The sequence below is a fragment of the Struthio camelus genome, chromosome 4 (genome assembly GCF_040807025.1).
Source record: "Struthio camelus isolate bStrCam1 chromosome 4, bStrCam1.hap1, whole genome shotgun sequence".
Taxonomy (NCBI): Eukaryota; Metazoa; Chordata; class Aves; order Struthioniformes; family Struthionidae; genus Struthio; species Struthio camelus.
Genome location: NC_090945.1, coordinates 54,825,513 through 54,846,589, shown reverse-complemented (window position 1 = coordinate 54,846,589; position 21,077 = coordinate 54,825,513). Strand labels below are relative to the sequence as shown.

The following is a 21,077-nucleotide window of genomic DNA, read 5'->3' as shown; positions in this document are numbered from 1 at the left end:
GTTGTATTATATTCTCAGTTCAAAAGGATATATCTGATATGATTTGATAGCTGGAATGGGGTTACTAGGGTTAGCTGACATGACACTTTGTATTGCTGCATGTGACAGAAGCAAAGAACCCATAAGCAGAAACACTTTCTTGATAGTACCACCTTATCATATCACAGAGCTGAATGAGAAAATCAAAACCCAGAGTGAAAAGAAACCTCTGTCTTAATGTTTACCTAGAGATGCAGAAACTCAGAGAGACAGGCTTCAGTTCAAAGAGAAATCTCCTGTCACTGGAAAAGAATTGAAATTTGCCAATAAAATATCTAGGGGAAGCAGAGAAATATCTATGTGGGACTGAAACTGTCCTATCCACCAGGAAGCTCCTGACTGCGCTGTTTCAAGAATACAAAGGGTTTATTGAGCTATAGCACATAACAGAAGACAGCACTTAGCAGGCTGTCAACATACCTAAGCTACACTTGGAAAGAAATAGCTTTCTGCTTTTCCACACCCAGAGCTTTCTTTAAGCTATCATACATGTTACTCAATGGGCACTTACGCCCTGAGCTCAAATGTGAAGCTATTTGTGTGCTTTTGCGCCTGTTGTTAACAAAGATAGTTTGATGTGCAAAGATGTTTTAAACGACATGGAGGTCCAACACACTTTCACCGTGGCAGTCATTAAAAGGTTTAGGTGAGCTTGCCTACAAACGGTTAGTAGTACACAGCATCCAACGCTATGATTTACAGCGCTTGCTACTCTGCATGAGTTTGCACACATGAGCATTAATTGTTCATAAACTTACTCAGCTTTAAAGTTGTCCTGCCCTGGGTGTATGCAAGCCAGCAAGTGAAGGCAAACTTTTGTATACATTATCTTCAAAACAGAAGGGCAAAGTAAGAGACACTCAAGCTGAAAGGCCACATAGTATTAGCTTGCATTCGGATGAAGTGTAGCTCTCAAATCTCCGCAGCATTTTTAAAAACCTAGGCCATTGCATTCAAAGATGAGCCTTAGTACTTTAGGTCTTCATTAGTTAAAGTTCGTTCTAGCTCTCCATTAGTTCAGAATAGTTCTTCTTTACACCTTGCTTTATATTGAGGTATACGTGCTTTCAGTATACACTCAGTCTGTACAGCCTGGAAACTAATAACTGTCTAGCCAGTGAACTATAAATTCACTACTTAAATTAGTTGATACTAACCTCAGACAAATCTTAAGAGTTGATATTCTCATATTTGGAGATGAGAGCTGAACAGACCTTCTTTTTAATATATGTTTTTTGTTTGTTTTCATTTTATAAAATTAATGAATTAGCTGCAGGAACAGGAGACCATCAAAAATACTAATTTCTTTATCATTTATCTTTGCAAGAAAGACGGATTTTATTTTCCTTTTCATCATGAGCCAAATATACAGTATCTTCCATAGTAACCATAAAAAAACTCTACAAAGACTTGCTTGATTACATACAGGCTATTACCTTTTTACTAGGCTAGAATTTCCTCAAAATGTAAACTATTATTTCAATTCAATATATTCAATTATATTTAATATAGTACTAAAGAATGGACAGTAAGAGGACATCATTAAACTCCTCTAAAGCAAAAGCTGTATCTTTTAAATTACTTTAGAAATAGTTCATAGAAGGGGGATTTTTTTTTGATTCAGCTGCATTTTACAGGTACCTTTTGGAAGATGCATTCAAAAAGGGTCAGCCTAGTGGTTTTACAGGAGGAAATAAAGCACTAGTAATTCCTACTTGCACTCTCGCAACAGGCCAATGATTGAACCATTATCATCTGTGTGCTTTGTTTCATAAGCAAAAATATGTACAGACCTGAATCAGCAGTATCTTTGTTAATGTAGAAATGGGGATTGTACAGCTTTACAGAGAAGTCTTGACAATTCAAAAAAATCAGATTAATCTTTCTAGGGCTCCTGCATTCTCTCTGGTAATTGAAGTGATCATTCTAAGAGCTACAGCTTCTCTTTGCCACTGGCAAAGATGTTGCAAATCCAGGAAGGATGGTTTTCTTGCAAAATACACGTATATTACCTCACAAGGGGCCATACTGTGCCCAGAAATTATGCAGATGTATGCAGAGAAAGAGGGCAATCAACTTTTCTTCTCTTCATGCAGCACCTATGAGGCTTACATAAGGACATTGCATAACCGTAGCCTTTGGATGTGGTGGAGCACAGGGATTTCTCTTTGCTACTTTCTTAGGAGTGTGAGACTGCCCAAAAAGGAAAGTGGGAGAAGAATGCTTCTTCGAAATCATCTATGTCAATTTGAAATATATAGCAGAGAGAACATAGGTGACACACTTTAGAAATCAATTTCCCAAACAGCATTCAAGTGCCTGGGCTTTGTAGCTAAATACAATTAAGAACGTATCTTATATCCAAATTACCAAAACATACTTGATTTACTAATTCGCCCTTGAGGCATTACTGAGGAAACATCCTAAGTTAATAGTAGTTACCTCTAGAAACAAACTAAACGATGTCTCAGCTTGTTCCCAAGGGCAAATTCCCCGCATCGGTTTCTGACTTGTGAAGTCTTTAAACTTAGCCATTAACATGTGATTTAGATATAGGTTGTGAATCCCTTAACTCTGGTCATGTAGAGCTGCGAAGTGTTACAGATGCTTCTGAAATTGAGAAATTCTGGAATTCATTCTACAGACACAGCAACAATCTTTTGCACTTTTAGTAAATCTTTTTACTTTTAGTGAATTTCTCAAATAACTGTCTACTTGTCCTTTAAATTCTGAAATACTATTTCAATAAAATGTTTCAAAATCCCTTTAAAGAAACTTAGTTTATCCAGATATTATGTAAAATAGAATCCTAATGAGGAATGTTAAGGACTTGCATTCATCTTTTTTTTTTTTTTCAGAAGTACTAATATTACAAAAAATTTCTGTATAGGACTTGTTCTTAAATAGACTGTTATCAGTTCTACTCTTCATTCAGGATCATCCTGGTCTAGCAATAACTAGCTGCTGGAAAGATTCCTATTGATTCCACAGGATTTAAGCTCTACTATAAGCACAAGCAAGCTATTATGCGTTTCGTAGTTTTATTTTGAAATCATATGGGAATATGTAAATGAAACAGCGTTTTCTAATATTACTAGCTTTATTTTTAGATCCTGCAAATAGTTACTTACTAAGGACACTATAGTGATGTTTCCTGCATTTGTCAATATAGTAAATTATTTTAAAATAAATACTGTAAATATATAAAGATCATCTATTTTTGAGGTTTCATCTTTGGTCGCGTCCCTTAATATAAGTGTGCAGGGGAAAGGAACTAATTGTTCCAACAAGGACAAGTTTGCATGATAAGCTTTTAAAGTTCAATAGTGCAAGACTCCTGGTGTAATCTTATTCAGAGGAGACTGTAGAGGAAAAAAAACGCCAAAAGGATCAGTATTATTCTGCATTTTGTTTTGACTTGTTTTTCTACAGGTTGTGGTTTACAAAGATTTTGATCTCTAATTCTGCCTGTGTATATGTTGCTATATAATTTTTAACTTGGCTCTTTGCATTGTGTCTAAGCAGTAACATGCTTAACAGTACACAGGGTCTGCATACTTCAGCTAAAGCAAAGAGGCTCCACTCCAAGTTCCACAAAATCTTTCGTCTGTCTTTAAAACAAATTTCTTCCAAAGAGAATAAATCACACATGGAAATACTTTACAGTAATTAGTATTAACACTCCTGCCTTGATTCTTCTTGCTGTTCAGGTTTCAGCTGAAGCTACTTGTCCTAGCCAAGATCAAGATTCCACTATGCAAAATGAAAATCTGTCAAAGGGAGGGAGAAAATAAATAATATTACTTGGAATGAACCCAGCCACAAATGAACTGAGAAACTGCAAAGATCTCACAATATCTGAAGACCAGGAAATAGATTCTGGTCTCATGAATTTCAGTCCTTTGACTTAGCTGCAATATTTAATATTTTCTCTCTGAAATCATATGTTCCTTTAAATTGTTTTAAATATTGTTTTTCCCTGTCTTCTTTTCTGTCTCTGAGAATCACAGAATGATTGAGGTCGGAAGGGACCTCTTGGAGATCAACTACTCCAACCCCCCTGCTCAAGCAGGGCCACCTAGATCACATTTCCCAGGAATGTACCCACACAGCTTTTGAATATCTCCAGGGAAGGAGATACACAACCTCTCTAGGAAACCTGTTTCCGTGCTCTGTCACCCTCACAGGAAAGAATTTTTTCCTCATGTTCAGATAGAACTTCCTGTGTTTCAAGTTTGTGCCTTTTGCCTCTTGTCCTGTCGCTGGGCACCACTGAGAAGAGTCTGGCCCCATCCTCTCGATGCCCTCCCTTCAGATGTTTAAACACATTGATTAGATCCCCCTTCAGTCTTCTCTTCTCCAGGCTGAACAGTCCCAGCTCCTGTTTTCTTTTCTGTCCTGCAGAAGTCCTGTAATATATTGTCCAGAACGTTTACACTACAATCTTCTCCAAAACTTTAGGAAAAAAAGCAAATAAGCTTTGCTGTTTGCTTCAGGCTTTCAAAAGACCATAAATGTAAAAGGCCAGAGCCAAATATCACCATGCAAATTTTGACTTTTGCTAGTTTGTGACATTCATCTTTCCCGCAAAATGTAGTGCATCTATCTGCTCATAGAACTAACTTTCAGCCTTTAAAGAAACATGTAAACAATGTTAAGACTCTTTTGCATGAAAAGTAATTGAAAAGAAGAGCTGTTCCACAGCTCCCTACTTTTCTTATGGTTGGTAATCATTTCTAGATATTCTTTTCTAGTACTCCCTGTACTATTATAGCGTAAGGTAAGCTACCCAATTAAGGTCTTATTTTCTACTAAAAAAACAGTTTTAAAGTGTTTCTTTTGTTTTATACCGCTAAATAATGCAAGCAACTGGATCAATTTTTATATTTTATTATGTAAATGAGAACTGGAGGTTTTAGAGCAGCACAGAGTTAACTTCCCTCAGCTTGAAGTATGACTGAAATTAATTTGTAGTCTTAGCTCTAAATCTTGGGTCCAGGTTGAATACTTTTGCATGATATGCAATAACAATTCTACATGAGTTGCTGTCAAATATATTTTTAATGTTTGGGGAAAAATAAAACTAATTCATGTCTCAGTGGTATTCACAAAAACATGAAATGTTAGTATGGTTTAAAAATGTATATATGTTTGTGTTTATTCTTGCAAAGTATATTTCATTAATGTGACATCTGCCATGTATTGCATTTGCAAGAGATTCCACATATGAGCAGAAAGATTATCTGCTTCATTCTGGTGACTTATGCTTTTTGAAGCTACTACAGATTGCACAAACTTCTCTGAATCTTAAGCTTGCAATGACTTAAAAGCAAGTGCATTAGAATGAGTAGTTTTGACTAATGACTAATTACTTTGGCATTCTGTAATATGGGGGAGCACAGCCTGGTGAGTTAGGTGGGTGCCAGGCATTGCTGATGCCAGCCTCCTGATGCAAAAGATGTGCATACATTACAGATTAGTCACATACGATCTGTAACGTACTCTTGGGATCTTGAAAATCTACATAATGGTCATTTTGAAAGGATTTGGCTATTTATGGACCTTACATTCTTCTGCTGAAAAAAATATTTTGTGCTATACAAAGTGGGATCTGCATAGAGGAGCAGAAGCAATCGTATGGCTAGACAGCATGGTATGTGGGGTGACTACTCATCTACTGATTATCTGCTTGGTAACCCGATGAAGCATACAAGTGACCTACTGTTGAGCGCAAGAAGTACTACGCTTTATAGCACTAGGCTATTGCCTCTCAATGTTGTCCTCAGTGCATCAAGATTCTATCTCAATTTATGTACTGTTGAGTTGATTATATTACACTAATTACATAGCTTTGTTAGCCATAATATTCTAATCAGACTTCTGAATGTAGAGTGCAACACTCATGGAAGTAGATGCATATTAAGTGATTCATAGTGATGCAGATATCATCTAGCTTGGTAGCTGTAAAACTTGCTATTCATAGGCTTTGGGGGAATGGTACCTTTTTGTGCATTTAAGGCCAGAAAGGACCATTAGAAAATCCAATCTGACCTTATATGTGATATTTGCAATTGAATTTCAGCCAGTTGATGCTAACAGCATATTTTCTAGAAAGACACTTGATCTTGTAGCAAAACATCAACAGTCAGGCTCCACCTGTTTCCTTCACTTTGATTCGGCACTCAAATATCCATTCTGATAAAAATGCGTGTCTTGTTTCTACCTTGCTGGGTCTGACTTGCAGGTACTGGGGCTTATTAATGCCTTTCTTTGAGCTAGAAAGAAATTTAACACGAGGTATTTGCTTCCTCAAGGAAATATTTATGCATTGTGCTAAGTCACCTTTCAATCTTCTTTTTGACATGCTAAACAGATTAAGTCGCTTCCTCTGAGGCATTTTCTCAGGACTCAGTAATTTTTGGTTCTCTCTATGCCTTCTCCAGTTTTAAAAAATGGGGACAGTATAGTATGTAGTATTTCAATATTGCTCTCAGCAATATCACCCTGAAATGAAGTTTCATCCTTTGTTTACCACCAAGGATGACATTACTCTGAGGTTATGGTAAACTGGTTTTCTCTGGTAAATCCTTTTCAGGATTCCCCTGTCTGACTGAGGACTGCAATTCTTACTCGAGGTATAAAGCAAAATTTTCTTGAATATCTTCAGCCTACTACATCTAAGTGATTCAATGGGACTGTTTTGTTAACATCGCTTACCAGTCTTCAAGTTTTGTCAACAACACATCTAAGGATTTTTTCCAAAGCAGTTATGTTCAGCAGTAGCATTGGGCCGTTCTCTGCAGAGCCCCACTAGAAGAACCTTGAGATGACACGGATGCTTTACTAACAACTATTCTGATATGACAGGTAGCTATTCTGAATTCACGTAACGTGCTTTATTGAAGCTACATAAGGTTAACTTGTTTAAAAAATATATTCAAGGTTAAAAACTGGTCAAAGACCAAGTAATAAACCTTTATCCACTAAAACTGTAATCTCATCAAACACAAATATACTCTGTGTGAACATATTATATTCACAATAATCCAAAAAAAACCCCAATGATTTTGATGGATTTGGAAACAGCTGTCATTGCCACCTGTCTCAATTTCCCTAGTACACTTACAATTTTATGGTTGTCATCCCAAATTTTTTTGTAGTGTGCAGCTTTGGCACGAAAACTGCTTTTTTTTTTTTTTCTTCCAATATACCATGTAATACTGTATCATCTACAGTTTCTGAGCAGAGCAAAAACAATGTTGCTTGGTTTCTCTTGTCTTGGTAGGTACTGCAATATTCAGTACAGAGAAGAGTTCAACAGCGTCAGAAGAAGATAAAAGGGGAAAAATTTACAAACAAAACGAATGTTCAAATGTAGCATGCGTCTGTGTATCACCACAGTTCTTAGTCAAACTTCTGTTCAGGAAACATCTAGGCAGGTTTAGAATACTGCTGGGTTTACTTTGTTCATTTTTAATGTTAAGTATTCAAATAAAAATATACCAAAAGAACACTGAGTCTTCAGAGTGAAACAAGCACACAAGCTAGGAAATGCTAACTGAAAAACCTCACCGGCATTACTGTTTCCAGAAGTCTGCCACATTTAGATTTAGACAGTAGCAAGAGATTACGCAGCAAGTAAAGGCATCTTGCATCATCTCAGTTTGGTCCAAAACAGATTGCCATCACCCAGAGAGCAAATGTGGAAAAAACAATCAGGATATAAAAACTAAAAGTAATTAAAAGTAAATAAAGAAAAAAAGCTTCCAGAGTAGAAGTTTTTAAATAACTGGGAGCCTGACCTCAGGTCTCTGGATTAGGAGCCACTGCTATACTTGTTGCAAACAATTCAGTAGCTGTACACATTACAATCAAATACAAGTAACCTAAAATATATTGTTGCTTATGGTGTAAAACAACAACAACAACAAACCAAAACCCTATCATTGCTCAACTTCAATCAGCTCTAAGAAAACAAACTAACAGGCACAGGAAACGTAGTTTCACACTGTAGTGTGTTCAGCTTTTCAGCAGAGATTACCTGGCTTTTTTGTATCCAATGTTGTACTGTCTAAAATGTTGCCTGTGTGCAGGCAACTAGTGTTGACTGAGTTTCTATCAGAGGAAAACACTTCAATACTCTCCTGTTCTCACATAAATTTGGAATTTTGATAACTTGAAAGTAATGCAAGGCTAAAAGAATATTTTTGTAAAGAAAAATTATATTATTCAAATCTGATAAAGTAAAATGCTGGCCTTAAAGCCTTGTATGGTCCACACACGAGCAAGCATGAGCTCAACACTGGTAAAGACTGTTTGCACATCTGGCCATCCTGCTGTGCATTGCAGTAAGTCACTGACTCTTAGTAAGTAATATGTCAAAATTACTTGTCAGAAGTAGTAAGATCTTGGGTGCTCTCCTTCTTGCCTAAAAATCAGTCCAAAGTATCGAGCTGAATTATGGGTTCAGGTAGAAACTGTGTATAAAGCCTTTCCAATGTAATCTACTGGTAATGGCTTCTTTTATTGGCAATGAAACAACAGAAAGGTGAATGCAGCATAAATATTGGGTAGGTGGACAGATTTACAGAAAATACCCTGGGTTGTATTATCGACTCCGCCTTCCAGGAGGGGTGTGGAGGAGGGGAGAAGAGGTGAGCAAGACTGATTTGAACATTCAGCAACATAGCAGGCCAAAGTATCAAGAGCTTTATTTAAGCCAAGACTATCCAGCAGCACATAAGAGACTTCAAAATCTTAAAACAGACTCTAATTTCTTCACTTGCAATATGTTAAGGGAATTAAAAAGATAAGCCTTCAAATTTCTCTTAGGTAATTCTGCTGTTTTCTGTTACTGCCTAACTGCTACTGTATTCTATGATTGTTGTATTATTAAACAGAAACAGATGATCTCAACATTAGAGGCTTAACTACCATCACCCTGAAATTGTTTTTGTGGACTCTTTTGAGATTTTTTTCAATAGAGCCCACAAGATTAAGATGCTTATATCCCACAGAACTGCCATAACAATTGGGCATCTAGTTCTATGGATTCCTTAGGAAATTCTAGTTTGTTTCTTTCACCTTTCGAATTACATTTTTAATATTTTTAGATAGTAGTGCAATTCAAAGATTATATACATTATTCTGTGTTTCAATAGGAATAAACATAAAAATCTGAGTATGCTTGCCCTGAAGGTTAGTTATCTATAGCAACAGAGAGGCTAGACAGGTGAATAGTACCATGTCCTCCTTAACCTGTAGCATCCAGGTGTTATACCATTACAAATACACTCTTCAGTTTAATGTAGGCATAATGATGATAGGCCTTCAGGGATGCACGGTTTGAGACTGACCGGCCCAAAGAGGAAAAATGAGCAATATGCCTGCCATGGATACTATGTCAACATAATTAATGTAACTAATCTAGCATTCCAAGTAATTTTAAGTGTGCATAATTTTAATTTACACCTTTGAAAAGGCAAGGTAACATCCTATTAAGCAGGGATGGTAAGGATTTAACCTTTGCATTCATTTAAATGTCTTTCCAAGGTGCTGTCGATGGAGAGTTATATACCTATCTTTTCTTAAATATCCTTTTGGGATGCTGCTAATTCATCTGTGATAAGTATGATTCATCAAGATACTTCTGAAGAGCAAATGTATTTGAGTGAGGTTAGTCCTGATCATTAGAAACTTGCACTGAAATTACTGAACATAATCCAGCTTGGTAATTAGCTTGCATTATCTGTCAGTTAAAGGCAAGACTGGGGCAGAGACCTTGAAACTAAATTTTTTTAAATTTAAGTGCCTATCTTTAGCAGTAAAACAAATGTCAAGTGTGTTAGTTAAGGACAAAACAGTTGTTTTAGAAGGACACAGAAATGAACGCATCTGAAGATTCACATATATTCACATACCCACTGTCCATAGGTTTATCAGAGACTAAGTGGAGGCAGTGTGTATATGTGTGTGTGCGGGGAATATAACACAAAGATGTTATTGTTATGAAACAGACTGCAGTATCTCAAATAGTTTTCTGTTATGTATTCCTTCCCATTATTCCCTGTCTTACAGGTGAATAAATTCATAGTGCTTGATCACTAGATCAGGTAATCTAGTCTCAGGCCTGCTTAAATACTGAGGAATTAAAATATGTGTGCTTTTCCCTTTAAATATATTTGTGCCAAACGTACCTGCATTGGAATCTTCTTTCTTGTAAAAGACATAACTTCCTGTAATAAATTGGAATTTCCAAAATTGTTTACAAGAAAAATCTAGCTTTGTCAAGGGAAGATTTCCTAATTCTTCTGCCAATGTGCGGCGATTATGTCTTCTAATGTCTAAATCTTTAAGGGACTGCAGTTTTATTGCCTGCTGGGAAAAGACCTGAAGTTCATTGCAACTAACTTTCAGATTCCTTAGGTGTCACAACTTTCGAGTATCTTCTTGAATGGAAAGTAGTATGTTATTAATTACTGGCAACAAAAAATTTTAAGAGGTAGGTCAAACAAATATTTTGAAAGAAAACCACTGCAGGTGAAAGTATATAAGAGTCAGGTTGGATATGTCTGATAAGCTTGGAAAAGACTGCTCTTCTGCTTCTTATCAGGTAGGTATCTGCTACCTATTCTATAGAGTGCAGGAAAAGGAAAGAGTAAATGCTCTTTCCAGCTGAAGTAAAACTTGGAGCTGGAGCATACTCTAGTCAACTCAAAAAAAAAAAAAAACCTCATTAATGATGTAAGGTGAGGTTCTCTCTAAATTGAATGCAGGTATCAGCCTTTGCAGCTTTCTCATGCAGATAGCTGGGATGACTGAGCCTACTGAGCTGATCTTTAAATGAGATACTTTTTATGTTTTATATGTTCATGGAATAAGTGTATCTGTGAAATAACAATGCAGTTATGCTATTCTACAGACAAAATAAACTTTGGGTGCCATTTTACCACATTTCAGGACAAATTTTAATTGCATTGATATTTCTAGTGTTCCCCAGGGCATTGTGGTTCTAACATTTTATTTATATGAGTTGTTATTCTAAGCTCTTACCCTTAGTGCCTCTTACCTTTATAGTAAAAAGATGGCACTTTCTTTTGACTGATGGGTCATCCAGCTTTGTACTTTTGCATGTGTGTGTGCATATATATATATATATATATAGATATATAGATATATGTATATGATACACAGTTGCTAGAGAGCAATTATGTTTATCCATGACCTGCACTTAAGCAGCATATAACACAATGCGCTATATCCATGATATTACAATGACAGCTTTACTGGAAATCATCTTTCAATACAATTGGTCTCACAGCCAGTGATATTCAGACGTTTTCCATGTGGTTGTCATGGAAAACCTAGCATTAGCCATGTGATGTCTCAAGGGCAGATGTATTTGAGGGCATCCCCAGGTTGCACTCTGTACTCCTTTCCCTTTCACATTTTCAGAAGGGTCAAATTTGGTTTACTGTGACGCCTAAGGAGGCTTTAGGCCATTTATTAGCCATCTGCCACAGCACAGTGCCACCCTCCTCCTTAGCACAATTGCTTGGCTTCTGTCTTTCTCCTCCAAGGAGCTCTGCTGTTGTGCTGGGAATAGAAGCAGTACCAGCCACACAGCCGAGGTGTGAGCCCATCTCAATCATACGGTTCCGAAGCCAGAGCCAGTATACCTATTTACAGTGAGGCTCCATCTAACTCTGGACAGAAGCATGCTTGAAGCTCAACTGCCAGATAATGTGCATGACACTTCTAAATTCATTCAAAGCATCTCACTAGCTTGGGCTTGCATCCAGTTTGGATGTAAGGCAAGTTTATGGTGAAGTGTAGGTTCAGGCCTGTGCTACAAATACAGTGCAATCTATCCACTGCAGCTAGAGGTTAGTAATTTTATCCTGTATGATGATGCTCGTGGTTATTTTTGTTCTCATCTCCTGTTTTTTTTTTTTTTCCATAGTAATAAAGTGGTAAGCTCTTCTGAAAGTTAATCCCTTGTTAGCTTTGTTGCTTGTATGCTAATCTCCTGTTAGCTTTGCTGCTTGTACTCCTGGAGCTGATTTGCATTCCTTAATCCAGAGCTGAATCTCTTTGCTCTGAGTACTTACTTTTGCATGGTATGTATTTTTAAAATAATTAGCCCCGGGATACTTCACATAGAAGTTAACATGGATTGAAAACATCTTATACAAACTGATGTTTAAATGGATTTTAAACCACCTCAGATTTTTTCCTATATACCTTTTCATCCAGGGATAGGCAAACCATATGCTTATGTTTCTTAAAACTAGTGCTCAGCTCTAATACTACCATAATATTTTTGAGAAGCTTACTTTAGTGCTTGTAAACGCATTGAAGCAGAATTATGGGCCTTATTCCATCTGCCCTTTGCACCCAGTTCTAGTTTGAAACACTCTCCAAAATGGTCAGACAACTAAACCATTGTAAAGCTGCTGTAATCAAATACTTAAGAATTCTCCTTTACTCCAGAGTTCCCAGTTTTAGCTATTTTGTGGCATTATCAATTTTTAACATAGCATTGTTGCTTACAGTCATGCTTAATTTCTAATATGAGCTAGTAAACCAACCACTGTACTAATCTGTGTAACGAATGATTCTAAGTTACGTTATAAAAACATTATAAATTTAAATAAATGCATAGTCAGAGATGACAAACATTAGCAGTTGGCTGCCAGAAACAGGCATACTTACATTCTGTTAATACATCTGACTAAACAAATGTATTAAGAGTAACTGAACTCCATTTATCTATAACTGCATTTCAAAGGTGTCTTTACATGGTAAAAGTGAACCCATGTCAGGCAAAACTCCATAGCATAGCACATAAGATCGAAGAACCTGCATCAGTTATCAGGACTAGCAGTTACCATACGCCCTAAAATGATTTTACATGCACTAGAAATCTTACTGAGTAAGGCCACAATCCAATCACCAACCACTCTGATAAGGGAAACTTGGGTGCATGGCCTGTCTATGGGATTGTACCCCAACCTGACAGGCTGGAAGAATTGTCTTGGGATTCAGCCTGCCATCAGAATCTGCTGACTGAACAGAGGAAATCAGAACTAATGGTGTGTTTTGTTTTCCTTTTTCTTTTTCCAAATATAATATTTGATTTCATGAACTTGGCTTTTTACTCTAATAAATTTGTTTGGCTTTTACATCAGAGTATTCCAGATATAGTAAGTGATTTTAGGGGAGCTGTCATCAGAGGAATTTCTTTCCCTGGGAAACGGCAGGTCTAAACCATTCAGCATAAGGTCAAACGTTATCTATGGCTTTACATGGTTTTCCTTCAGTAAATTTGAATGGCCAACCAGAAGCTGGTATCTCAGGGAAGAATTTAAGAAATATCTCTCAGGAGAAATTATCAGCTAAAGTCTTCTTTCCATGCAGCAGAGCAGTGGGTGCTGTTCATGGGATACTTGGCATACTAACTGAAGAAAATAACAATCCAATTCATCATCTAACATGAAGTTTATTGTGTAAAAGTGATAGGTAGACTACCACACAACAAAGTTAGCAGGAGTTGCACTGCTAGGGTAGGCATTCCCTTTGATGCCCATTATGAAATAATAACAGTAGTGTTGTCACGATTGCCAAAAAGTTTTTTCTTTTTATTACGTTTCTGTCTTTTCTTCCAGGACGCTTCTTTTTGCCTGGTTATTTAGTTCATTAATGTATTTTTTATGGTCAAGCATCATTTCTTAGTGTTCACTTTTATCTGTGGTTAAACGCTCAGCTGTATGCAGTGCACATACACTCCTACAGTGCAATGCTGATTGGGCTCTGACAAGTTTTTCAAAGAAAAATGACCAAAAAGATTTACAAATGCAGATGATTTCATCTGTCAACAAATATTAATACATGCCATAATACCACAGATAACATACAGCAGATTAGCTTCTTGGGCTTGGAAGAAAATCATCAATTGTGCTTTTCATATTTCTTTATGTATACTAGAAAATATATTACTGAGGGAGAATATAATTTGTGGTGACTAAATTAGTTAGACTACTGGGATTCATCTTTCAACAGGTTCTTTACTTTTCAAGATTATATAATCCTATATAATCCTAAATTGTGACTATGCCATCATATCAATACAGTGCTGAAGAGCACTTACATTTTGTATTTTTTTGAATGTCCCCTAACTGGGACAGATGAATCAATCTAAGATTAATTTTAAAACGCTTCCTAAAGAGTAATTTTTTTCTTTTGCCACATGCAAATGACACACAAGCATGACTTGACAGTCACCTTAGCTCAGCTGAGAAATGAATAGTAGGTTGTTTGCTTAAAAATTAAGTCTCAGTCCTTGCTAACACAGTGAAAAGTTACTTCAGCGCTATTCTGCATTGCTGTATTTTTGCTCATTGGTTTGTTTCACAGTGTATGGTGATACATTCATCTGCAGACATAAGATTCATTGCCCATCTTTTAATTAAATTGTTGAAGAATGATGGAGGACACTTGGTTGTGAGAACACTGATTACATTTTTCTTCTACTTTACTAATTTCAGTACTAATTTCCTCCTCTAAAAGTTTGGGGAAGTAAAAGCTGATTTGAAGCTTATGAACTTTTAATGTATAGTATCTCTTTCAGTTTTAATCTCAGTGTTCTTTTATTTGAACAGTTAGAACTTTCTTTTTATAATCTCTTTAGATGCTAGAAACCTACCCAGGTCATACACTAATTTATATATAAGGACAAATAAAGAACATAAGGCATAGCCATTCTGGTACTAGGGATAATGTTGTCAGGCATAATTGTATGAATCAAGTAATTTTAGCTGTTTATATCAATTAAACAATTATCACAGTGTAAAAGATAAGTATAGAATAGGTTACTCTTGCCTATACTCATTTTTATCATGTGAATAGTGATCTTGTGAACTTAAGCATGTAGTTTTGGAAGGACTGGCTCCAGGTGATCACTTCCAAGTTTTATTCTGGTCATGGCAAGTCTTTCTGTTGAATTTGAGTTTTGGAAAATGAAGGAACAGAAGTTGCTGTTTCCTGCAAGTTTTGTTTATTCTGTATCATCTGAATAAAATTCTTTTTTTCACAGCATGTCCTCTGGATCCCACAACTTATTAAATACTGTGTATTACTCTTTAGCATTTATCATCGGATGTATTATTTTTTCATTTATGATAGTAGGTGCAAGAGCTCAGACATCATAGGATATATGAACTGCAACTGCTTGGCAAGAAAGTTATAAATAATAATCAGTGATCAAACAAATCTAACAAGTTTTGTAGAGTGAGGCAAATTTTTATGAAATTATGACTGCAATCTGAGACAGAGACAATTCTGACATCTGCTTAATCAATCATGCATTTTTACATATTTCGGATAAGTTTGTGCCAAGAATAACTTGTTTTGACATATTTCAGACAGTTTTTACAAATAAAATTCAGTAAGTCATTTTACTTTCCATAAATGTCCTTGAGCTGAAAGACAGACATTTTTTCAACTTCTTTACTGTTGACTTTCTTAAACTGCAGTTTTTTTCAACGATTGAAAATAAGATTTAAAATAACCACTAACAAAACAAAACTCAAGGTAGCCCCTTAACCTTATAATAAAATATCATCGATTATTAATACAAAGAGTACTCTTATAAACACGCTTCCAACTATCTGAAACTTGAACTTCATTAGTAATTCCTGAAACAAGCTGTAACTTTGGACTGAGCTTTAGTATATCTTTAAGAACAGTGTTCAGTCTGGACTTCAAGTGATAATGTCTAGAGAAGCTTTTCTAGAGAAGCTCACTACGGATACTGTTGCTACTTTGCACCTTATTTTCAGTTTGAATGAACCTAAGTTCAACTTCTAACCACTGATTCCTTTTATTTCTTTTTCACATATATCAGAGAGCTCTCTATTATCAGATATCTTTTCTCTACGCTACTTGTTGACTGTAACCATGTCATGCTGTACTCTTCTCTTGAATTAAGTAGTTTAAACTTCCTTAGCCTTTACTGTAAAGTAACTCTGAGCTCACGTTATTGTTGTGAATAATTATCCTTTATACATTACTTTGGCTTTATTAGCATTTCATGAAGTATAAGTACAATACATAGACATAATGTTCCAATTTTGGTCTCACTATTTTCAACAGCAAAGTAGTAATACTGTCCTAATTCAATTTTATATCCCTTTGCTTATGCATAGAAGAATTGTGTTAGAGATCTGAGCTACCACATGGCAATGAGAGGTCATATTACATGAGTTACTAATATAACCCCTAAGTCACACATAATTGCTACTTTTTAATTCCATAAGCATTCCCTAAATTCTTTGGTTTGTCTTGGCCCTCATTTATTGTTATTAGAATCCTGTTACTCATGTTAATAAACTAATGTAAGTAAGTGATACATTTTTAAAATGCAAAAGGATGCAAAATGAAGCTTCAAAAGTATCAGGATTTCACCCTGTCTTGTGAAGCTCGTTCTGTTAGTGACAGCAGCTGTAACTAAACTCACAAAACTAAGAGCCGATCATAAACCATATCTAGCAGGGTTTGCTTAATCCCATAGCAATTGAGCCCTGCTTTGGCAATGCTGTTAACACAACAGAAACAAGGTATTGGGTCACAGCATTGCAGATAAGAGCTGAATCATATGTAGGGTGTTATGCCTAGAGTTTATAATAAGCTGTTTGAGATGGACGGTTTACAATTTTCGGTAAGAGGTTAAGGGGCATATTAAAGCTGAATGGGGAAAGGGTGAGGTGAGAGGCTGTTCTGACCTGCTAACCACAGGAGAGTTGATGCATGACTGACAATAGAGGTTCTTGAAGCTCTTAATAACACAGCTTATTGAAGCATGTTAGTTGTCATGTTAGGAAGGGGAGGCTTTGATTAGTCATGAGGTTTACAAGATACAGGTTGGAAGTTCTCATGAGTACTACCTTTTTTACTCTCTCAACCCATATTTTGGAAACAAAAAGATGTAGTGAAAAAGTTCATCAGTCCAATGTCTTTACAAGTTTTAAGGGGAGTGAAGATTCTTTTCACTGTTCACAAGGCTTCTGGTACTGTATTCCCTCTTCACTCCAATACAGACATAGAGGTAAACTTTAAAATATACGTAGAAGAAATGTTAAATTTCTAACTAATTGTAGGAGAGGAGACTGCCTTGTGATGACTTAAGACTTGCTCATTGGAAAAAAACTCTTTTTCATATGGGTATTAAATAGTTTGCAGCACTCAAAGTTCTTTAGAGGCTGATGAAAATGAAGTACTACTGGGAGATATTCACAGCCTGTAAACTGAAATGCCATTCCCCAAAACATTATCTTCCAAAGTCATCTAGTTCGGAGAGTCTCTCCTGAAGACTTTCAATAGGGTGACTAAGGCCTGTCTGCAGTGGAATTAATTAGCTTTTAAACAAATAAACACATATCAACAGAAATCTTTCCTATATTAAATATAAAGTAGGAGACACATGACTAGCTTAAAATATGTGATCTTTCAGGAACATTAGCATTAAAAATAATAGCTAGAAGCCTAGGAATTCAGTGTCATTCTCCAATCTACAGTAACTTAAAATTACTTTCTGTGATGAATAAATATCAATATGGATGCAAAAGAAGTCATTAAGAAAACTGTAATATTTTATTCTGATTATTATAGGTCATTAAAATGTTTCCATTAGCTTTGCTTAATATCAGGAGATGTTTAAAATTATCCTCCTGTGCTTGATGCTTGGAAAATATCATAATTTGCATATTTATGTTGTTTTTGCTTACTTTATTAAATGAAATGTTCAAGATAGTTAAACTTCCAAAACCCTTTTCCTCTGAAAGTGTCACGTACAAAAAGCTTCTTCAATATGCATTTTTATTTTTGCTATGCTAGATATATGCATCTTACTATAAGTTACTATGATTTCTTTTTATCTTGCTAGAACTTTTTGATATTTCTAGATCATAGGGAGAGCTAGTGAAAGCTGTAATCTCAGAAACTGTTGGTTAACATAGTAAATAGCAAGGAGGAGTTTTGTAATAGAGCAGAATTTTCTTTAAAAACATAAAAATGTTCTTTTCTAGGATTTTAGAGAGGTTCATGCATTGCTCTTGGTCTATCCATCTCCCACAAACTGAGTCTAGGGCCCTTTGTCATATTTTCTCTCACCTCACACTTTCTAGAGAAAAAAAAAAAACATTTTTATACTCAGGCAAAAGAAGTTTGAAACTGCTGAGAAAAAACAAGGGTCAATTAAAATTGTGCGCTCTCAATGTTCACCTAAGAGTACGCATAAGTGAATGCAGCTAAGAACATACATGAATGCTTTCTTACTATCACTCCTTAAGAGATTATTTACAAGTAACTGAAATATTGCTTTCAGCTGAGTAACTCTGTAATGGCTTATTTAAAGTAACTAAATACTAACTTTACTTTCATCTAATATTCTTATCACCTTTATCCATTTTTAAATTATTTACATTATCCACAATAAACCAAGCAATATCCAGTAGTCTTTAAGTGATACTCTTTTGACTAATCAGAAGTTACTTTGTATTTCCATGAAAAGTACACAATCTGAATAAACTTGTTTAATAGAAATATTTAGTATCTGAAAGTATGATAGCATTTCCATATTTCATTACAATTATTATGGAAACAGATTAAACCTTACTGTATGCAATAAAAACATCAATTATTGATGTGGAAATGGTGCACATTTGTCTTCTCTTTCCTAGAAAAGAAATAACCACCATTCTGAAAGGTGTCATTTTTATGTAAACCTTTCCACAGGGAGAGATGCAAAAGATACTGTGACTGAAATAACCACCAGTGCTGCTTGACCTGTGTTTTCATAACCTTCTTTTCATTTATGAATGAAATACTTATCCTTAATACTTGCATTTTGCAAATCCTTAATTTCGATGATTCTCAAGATATAGAAAAAATTAACTGTGATCTTTATGTGCTGGGCTGTATCCATAGATTAGCATCAACAGTGGCGGTTACGAAGATAATTACTGAAATTGGGCCTGTAATTTTTCAAAACTGTAACTTCCTGGTAGTTTTTGTATAAAATTTCTTGCACTCCATCCCTCAGAAGGTTCCCGTCTTCCTCACCAGTCCTGTAGCAATTACACATTTATGTTTGCATCTGCAGAAATCAAAAGTAATCTTTTTGTGGTAAGAGAAACCTGCTACTCTAGGCAGTCATTAGCAAATGCAAAGTTCAGCATTCTCAGAATAATTGTACTGAATGTACTTCAAAATGCAGACCACTTTCCACTCATTCACCCAAAGTATTAGATTTGTAAATTATATTTATTTGCATGGATGGTGTTCATTTCTCCTAACTTCTACCACTTAACCGTTTGTCTAGTCTGAAATAAGCGGCCTGCACAGTCAATGAAAATCAGTGCTCTCAGAGAGCGATTCACCTTATCCTAAAGACTGGTATCTAAGATAGCTGATATCTTTGACTAGTTTAGAAAAATTTAACTCAAACATAATCAGGTGACATGAATCTACCTTATATCCTTGGTGAGGATCACTTTGACACTCACATCAAACATTTACTTTGGCCTTGCTTCTAGAATGAGATATTAAAATACATATGCAATTTCATATTCCTAAGAGACTTATTTTTCATTTCTTTTCTTCTTTATAATCAAATGCCAAACTTAGAGTTTTCATATTAGGGAGTGAATGGATTATAGTGTCACTCCTTTGCTTCTTACATTTTAAGAATTACAGGTGTCTACAGGCATAGTTTATAAGTTTTATTATGCTACTATTTGCCAACAATAGAAAATATTAAAAAGCTTTTTAGCCCAGATGTTCATGAGCAAGAACTACACAGCTGATCCACAAATCGAGTCAACAGTTTCACCATCATTCTTCTAACTTATTTAAGTAATTCAGTATTCACACTTCCAGAAAGCAAAATAAAACGTGCATTTTTAATTTGAAAACTGTATGAATTTGCAGTTTTTATAGGGCAGAGTGCATTGGCCATTTGCATATGATTTTGGAGAACTGTACTATTTCTTTGGAATTTTCCTGCTTTTCACTTTCCTAACTCCTTTTTTCATAAACCCATATAGTTGTTGCATCTGTAACTTTCCTTGATGATATTACAGATGATATACCACTGCTTATAAATAAAGCAACTTTTAGGATAATATTAATCAAAACTCGACTACACAAAAAAAAAAAAAGAAGAGAGGGTTAAGTAAGCAATCAATCAAAATCCAAATCAACTCAAATACAACTCTAAAGATCTGATTACCCATTTATTCATAACAAACTCTCATCCTGATTTAGTCTTTAATCACACACACATGCACAGAGATGGGGAGGGAGACAGGGAGGAGAGAGGGAGATAGAGGGGGAGAGAGGGAGATAGAGGGGGAGAAAGTACCTACACAATACAATGATACTTTCTTGATAGATCAAAGAGATGTCTGGTTCCAAACTCTTTATTGCATGAACTCATTTATCAGCACAATGTGTTATTTACCTGCCTATAACATTTTTTTCCAGCCTCTTTGCTTTCTTTTTAAAATATTTATTTTCAGAGTCTTACAGATATTTGCACCATATTTCTTAGTGCCTGACAGTTCAAACAATTCCATGAAGCCTGTCATGCCTGCTGCTTATATCCCTATCTCCCTATTCTACACCTGTACTATAACAGCCTGAGAACAAGGGTCAGGATCCTAGACTATGCTAACTTGTGCTTTATCAATATGAGTGCAAATCAACAAATCAGCAAGGCAATCTGAGCGATACCCGCTTTCAAATATAGGAACCCCTATTGCTGATATAGATATTTTATATAATGATAATAAATATATACATAGATACATGTTTATAAAGATTACTGTTGATGCTTAGATTGCTTTCTTAGTTTTCCTGAATACGTGACTACCCTGTTCTGTGTGTGCAAGTCTGTTTATCCAAGATAATGTAGAGTACATTCATCATAATAATGTGAAATTAATTTATGAACAAAGCAAAACGAAAGTTTATAAAAAATA

The 21,077-nt window shown here is 35.5% G+C and overlaps 1 long non-coding RNA gene across 1 annotated transcript in view; it reads right to left on the bottom strand.

The window, feature by feature from the left end:
• Positions 1 to 21,077, bottom strand: part of LOC138067210 (uncharacterized) — a 67,514-nt gene that overhangs the window by 42,502 nt on the left and 3,935 nt on the right. The gene's annotated exons all lie outside the window — the stretch shown is intronic.